Raw genomic sequence first — 7,082 nt, 5'->3', positions numbered from 1 at the left:
CTCAAAGACTAATTTCCTTAAAAGATCAGAATATCAGGCATTTCATGTATATACCTCTTGAAACATGGACCAGGACTGTCCTTAAAATTTGATTCATAATAAAAGAGAAATGTAGCTCATATTCCAATTTCTTTTTAAAAGAAATCCAATTTATTTAAATGTAACAATCATCAGATAAATACTCCTTTGGACAAATAAAATTTCAATGCTTTCATCAAAAATGTGAATAAATAAATTTAAAATTTCCTTTTGGGTTTCTTTTTTGGTAATTTAGGAGTATGCTGTTTAATTTCCACATATTTGTAACTTTTCCAATTTTCTTTGTTATTGACTTCTAATTTCATTCTATTTGGTCAGAGAACACAATTTGTATTACAGATCTTCCTTGACTTATGGTGGAGTTATGTCCTGATAAACCCATCATAAGTTGAAAATACTGTAAGTCAAAAATGCATTTAATATATCTAACATACTGAACATCATAGCTTAACCTAGCCTCTCTTAAACATGCTCAGAACACTTGCCTACTCTTGGACAAAATTATTTAACATGAAGCCTATTTTATAATAAAGTGTTGAGTATCTCATGTAATTTCTTGAATACTGTACTGGAGGTGAACAACAGAATGGTTGTGTGGGTACAGAACCATATGATGTTTACCCTTGTGATTGCATTGCTGACTGGGAGCTGTGGCTGATTGGGAGACGCAGCTCACTGCTGTTGCCCAGCATCACAAGACAGTATTATATTATATATATTCCTAGCCCAGGAAAAGATAAAAATTCAGAATTCAAAGTATGGTTTCTACTGAATGCATATTGCTTTTGCACCATCAGAAATTTGAAAAATCATAAGTAGTGCCATCTAAGTTGAGGACTGCCTGCATTTCTATCTTTTAAAAATTATTAAGGTCAGTCTTATGGCCTAGAATACATCTCTTCCTGATATATTGAAACTTCTATCATTAGAAAATGTTCCTCTTTATCTCTAGTAACATTTTTTGTTTTTAATTTTATTTCTTCTGATATTAGTATACCACTCCAGCTTTCTTGTGGTTGCTGTTTGCATGATATATATTTTTTCATCCATTTCATTTTAATCTATTAGTATCTTTGAATTAAAGTGTTTCACCTATAGACTACATACAGTTGGATAATTTTTTTAACATCTTTATTGTAGTATAATTGCTTTACAGTGGTGTGTTAGTTTTTGCTTTATAACAAACTGAATCAGTTATACATATACATATATCCCCATATCTCCTCCCTCTTGTGTCTCCCTCCCACCCTCCCTATCCCACCCCTCTAGGTGGACACAAAGCACTGAGCTGATCTCCCTTTGCTATGCAGCTGCTTCCCAGTAGCTATCTATTTTATTTTATTATTTTTAAAATTTTATTTATTAATTATTTTTGCTTTGTTGCTGCACGCGGTCTTTCTCTAGTTGCAGCGAGTAGGGGCTACTCTTCACTGCAGTGCGTGGGCTTCTCATTGTGGTGGCTTCTCTTTTTGAGGAGCATGGGCTCTGGCACGTGGGCTTCAGTAGTTGTGGCTTGCGGGCTCTAGAGCACAGGCTCAGTAGTTGTGGCATTCGGGCTTAGTTGCTCTGCGGCATGTGGGATCTTCCCAGATGAGGGCTCGATCCGGTGTCCCCTGCATTGGCAGGTGGATTCTTAACCACTGCACCACAAGGGAAGTCCCTAGCTATCTATCTTACATATGGTAGTGTATATATGTCCATGCCACTCTCTCACTTCATCCCAGATTACCTTTCCCCCTCCCCATGTCCTCAAGTCCATTCTCTACGTCTGCGTCTTTATTCCTGTCCTGCCCCTAAGTTCTTCAGAACCATTTTTTTTAGATTCATATATATGTGTTAGCATATGGTATTTGTTTTTCTCTTTCCAACTTACTTCACTCTGTATGTCAGTCTCTAGGATAATGTTTTTAATCCAGTATGACAAAGTGCCTCTTTATTGGATTTTTTTAACACCTTTATTGGAGTATAATTGCTTTACAATGTTGTGTTAGTTTCTGCTTTATAACAAAGTGAATCAGTTATACATATACATATGTTCCCATATCTCTTCCCTCTTGCATCTCCCTCCCTCCCACCCTCCCTATCCCACCCCTCTAGGTGGTCACAAAGCACCAAGCTGATCTCCCTGTGCTATGTGGCTGCTTCCCACTAGCTATCTATTTTACGTCTGGTAGTGTATAATCCATTCATATTTAATGGCATTATTGATATATTTGGATTTATGTACCATTTTACTTTTTCCCAACTTTATTGAGATATAATTGACATATAACATTGGGTAACTTTAAGATGTACAAGGTGATGATTTGATATAAATTGTGAAATGATTATCATATAAGGTTAGTTAACACATCCTTCACTATTTTTGTTGTTGTTATGATAAGAACATTTCAGATTGACTCTGTTAGCAACTTTCAAGTATACAAAACAGTATTGTTAACTATAATCACCATGTTGTACATTAATGTTGAGAGTTTAGCTAAACTACTCCACAACATTGCTTCCTTGGTATCCATTTTGCATGACCAAGTGGCCTGAAGGACCCTTGAATTGACACTAGCTCCTCCTGGGAACACCTGACTTAGAAACAACCTGCAGAGTCACAAGCAAATATAAGTTCCTGATACGACTGTCCCAAAGGCCCTTGTGATAAACAGTCCCCACCATCTTCCAGAGCCTTCCCCTCGTGCACCCCTTAGATAAAACCCTTGCAAAACTTACCAAACACCTGCTCTTTTTGGTTTGAATTGATCAATCTGGCTTTAGCCTGGGAATGCCAAAGTGCTCCACCCTCAGACTCTGTTAAAGGCATGGATCTTATGTCCTGCTGCTCTCTCTCAGACTGCACTCTGCTTTGACCTCCCACATTGCCCCTTGAGGCATGCTGTGTACCTCTTCTAGGACCTGGAGTAATAAACTTCACTATTTTTGTTTTTATTTATTTACTTACTTATTTTTGGCCAAGCCTCATGGCTTGCGGGGATCTTAGTTCCTGACTTGGGATCAAACCCGTGCCCCCTGCAGTGGAAGGGTGCAGTCTTAACAACTCTACTGCCAGAGAACTTCCAAAAACTTCTCTGTTTTAGTTCCTTTCGGTCTTTTGTTGAACTGAGGCTCACCATCCGACATCCTGGGGCTCTACTTAAAAGTAAATTAACACAAAAATTAGATTCCCAGAACTTCTTTATCTTATAACTAAAAGTTTGTACCATTTGACCAATATCTCCTTATTTCCCCTGCTCCTGGCAAACACCATTCCACTCTATGTTTTTATGTTTGGCTTTTTTAGATTCACATATAAATGAGATCATACAGTATTTGTCTTTCTCTGCCTGACTTCTTTCACTTAGCCAAATGCCCTCAAGTTTCATCCATGTTGTTGCAAATGGCAGGATTTATTTTCTTATGGATGAATAATGTTATATTGCATATATATACCAGATTTTCTTCATTCCTGTTTTTTTTGTTGTTGTTGTTGTTTGTTTGTTTTTAGTTCCCTGACCAGGGATCAAACCTGGGCCACCTGCAGTGGAAGCACAGAGTCCTAACCACTGGACCACCAGAGAATTCCCTATCCATTCATCTGTTGATTGCCACTTAGGATGTTTCCATGTCTTGGCTATTGAGGATAATGCTACGAACATGAGAGTGCAGGTATTTGTACAAGACGTGATTTCATTTCCTTCAGATATATACCTAGAAGTGGGATTGCTGTATCATATGGTAGTTTTATTTTTAATTTTTTGAGGAAACATACTGTTTTCAATGCTGACTACACTGATTTACTTTCCCACCAACAGTCGTATCATTTTACTTTTTGTTCCTTTTTGTTCCTCTATTCCTTCTTTACTGCTTTCTTTTCCATTAAAGTGAATATTTTCTGATGCTGCATTTAAATTTCTTTAATAACATTTTCACTATATTTCTGGGAGTTATTTCCATTGTGTTTGTTCTGGAGCTTACTATGTACATAATAACTCATCAGAATCATCTTAAAATTAATACTAACTTAATTCTGCTTAGATATAGAAATGTTACTTCTATATGACTCTACTCCATTTTCCCCCATTTTGTGGTGTTAAACATATTACATTTATAAATTTTCAATCCAAACAATATATTGTTATAATCATTACTTTATATAATTTAATATATTTTAAAGAAGCTAAGAGAAGAAAGAAGAGCTAGTATATATTTATAGCTTTTGTTATATTAGCCTGATTATTTGTCATTTCTTACACTCTGCATTTATTCCTACAGATTTGACGTACCACATGGTATCATGTTCTTAACCCAATACAGCTTTCTTCTCACTCACCTTCTTTTTGCTGTTATTGGCAAATATATTACATTTCTATATGTGATATGCCAAACTAGATTATCTACACATTATTTTATTTTATATAATTAAAAATAATTTAAGAATGTAGGAGAAATATGTATTTTTACTGTCTTTTATAATTATATAGTAATCTTTACAATTGAACTTTGTTTTCCATGTGGATTTGAATAATTTGAGTTTTTGTCTGGATTCAGTTGCTTTCAGCCTGAATAACTTCCCTTTACAGTTCTTGTAATAAGGGTCTGCTAGCAACAAATTCTCACACCTTTTTTTTTTTTTTTTGCGGTATGCGGGCCTCTCACTGTTGTGGCCTCTCCCGTTGTGGAGCACAGACGCGCAGGCTCAGCGTTCATGGCTCACGGGCCTAGCCGCTCCACGGCATGTGGGATCTTCCTGGACCGGGACATGAACCCGTGTCCCCTGCATTGGCAGGCGGACTCTCAACCACTGTGCCACCAGGGAAGCCTGTAATGTTGTTATTGATATAGTTGGATTTATGTCCACCAGTTTAATTTTTTTCTATATATCTCATGTCTTTTTGTCCTATTCTTCCTTTTTTACCCTTTCTTTTGAGTTAAGTAAATATTCCTTAGTGGAACTTTAACATTTTTTTGTTTCATTTTTTTAACTTTTTAAATTACTTTTTCACTCTTTTTAAAGTTATTTTCTTAGTGGCTCATCTAGGGTTGATTGTATACCTCTTAACAGAATGTAGTTTGCTTTTATACTAAATCAGTTCTTTTGAGATATACAGATGTTACTCCTATATAGTTCTATTCTCTCTTCCTTCTTTTTTCTCCTATTTTTGTTATGCATATCACACCTATACAATGTATTAAAATATGTTAACATATTATAATGTATGTGATATGTTTTTAATTCAAGAATACATTATTTTAATAACTACATTATATAATTTTGTTATTTTAAGAAACTGAGACAGGAAAAGAGAGCAACTATTTATTTACAGAGTTTGGTATATTAATCTTTTTTTTTAAACTGTTTTTTTGGCTTTTGGCCACTCTGAGTGGCTTGCAGGATCTTAGTTCCCTTGTGGGACTGAACCCGGGCCCATGGCAGTGAAAGCATGGAGTCCTAGCCAGGGAAGTCCCTTAATCTTCTTATTTACTACTTCTGTCCCCCCATCTCAGAATTTCCTATTTTCTTTCTTTTCTGGCCATCCTGGGGAGAACTGTTAAATTTTCAACTTTGATCTTCCCTTAAAATGTGATTTTTAAAGAGTCAGAATGAAATAAATGATTTAGTGGGTTTAGTTATATATCTTCCAAAAGATATGTCCATGCCTTAACCCCTAGTACCTGTACCTGTGAACATGATCTTATTTGAAAATAGAGTCATTGTAGATGTAACTAAGTTAAGGTTCTCAAGACGAGATCATTCTGGATTTGGGATGGGGCCAAAATCCAATGACTGTTGTCCTTGTAAGAAAAAGGAGAGGGAGATTTAACACAGGGACACACACGGAAGAAAGCCATGTTAAGCTGGAGGTAGAGATTTGAGTTAGGCTACCATAATTTCCAGGAATGCCAGGAGCCATCAAAAGTTGGGAGAAGAGTTCTCCACCAGAGATTTTGAAGGAATTCTGGCCTGGCGACAGTTTGATTTCAGACTTCTGGCCTCCAGAACTGTGACAAAAAAATTTCCCTTATTTTAAGCCACCCAGTTTGTGGTAATTTGTTATGGCAGTCCTAGGAAACTAATGCCTATCAGGTAAACATTCCTGATTTTTTCTATGTAAATCAATATTTGCTTTAGCTTATAAAAATTTCCTTCCCCTCCCAATTAAGCCTTTGGCCACAGGGTTAAGACTGGTGATTTTAATTGCAACAAAATAATTCAAAGCATTCGGCTTATCCTAAAGAACAAATGAACACTTTTATGTTAACACACACATTTTAATAACTTTCCTTTTATCAACCTAGTCCTTATAGTAAAGAAAACAGTAGGGAATTTGTGCCAGTTTATTGATTTGTTGCTCATCATCTCCAAACTCTCCATTATTGACTGCTCTATGAAAATGGATCTGGGCTATCTAAATATTTTTCCTTTGGTCAGCAAGACCTGAAGCTTTGTCAGTAGAGCAAACTGGAAATACAGTATAAGAAGAAAAGGTTTTGTGTCCCGCTTCTGGAGTGCTTATGGAGTAGGATGCTCCTGCAGCTTGTGCAGCTTTCTCTAGTGCCTAGCTCCTGTGGTGCATGCTTTTGGTAGCACCCAGCAGCCTCCCCTGGCACCTTGCCTCTAGTGGTTTTGTAGTAACGTGCCTCTGGTGAGACATTTCCCTGTGAACATTATTTCCCAGGTACCCTAGAGGGTTGATTCCAGAAGGTAGGCTTCTAGAAAGTTCCAGAAGTTGGAGTTTCAGCAAGGTACCACAGCATCTTTCCTGCCATTGAATGAGCCTTGGTTGGCTGTGTCCTCTCCAACAAGGTCTGGATCTTAGCCCTGGGTGGGCAATAGGGATTGAGAGTACTCTCAGCTCTAGGGTTAGTGGCTATTACTATCTGCTATTATATTATATACTATGTCTTCTATTCCTATATTCTTTAGAGTTCTCTTTACACCTTACTAGGTAATTCTTCATTACTCCAATCTCCTGTTATTGTTAATAATTCTGTACCTTAAACTTTCTCTATTCAAATTACTGTGTGCCTTTTCTCTCCTGATTGCACCCGACTGA

This window comes from Stenella coeruleoalba, assembly GCF_951394435.1.
Source record: "Stenella coeruleoalba genome assembly, chromosome: X".
Lineage (NCBI taxonomy): Eukaryota > Metazoa > Chordata > Mammalia > Artiodactyla > Delphinidae > Stenella > Stenella coeruleoalba.
The sequence above is the reverse complement of the archived record's forward strand: the minus strand, read 5'-3'. Positions refer to the sequence as shown.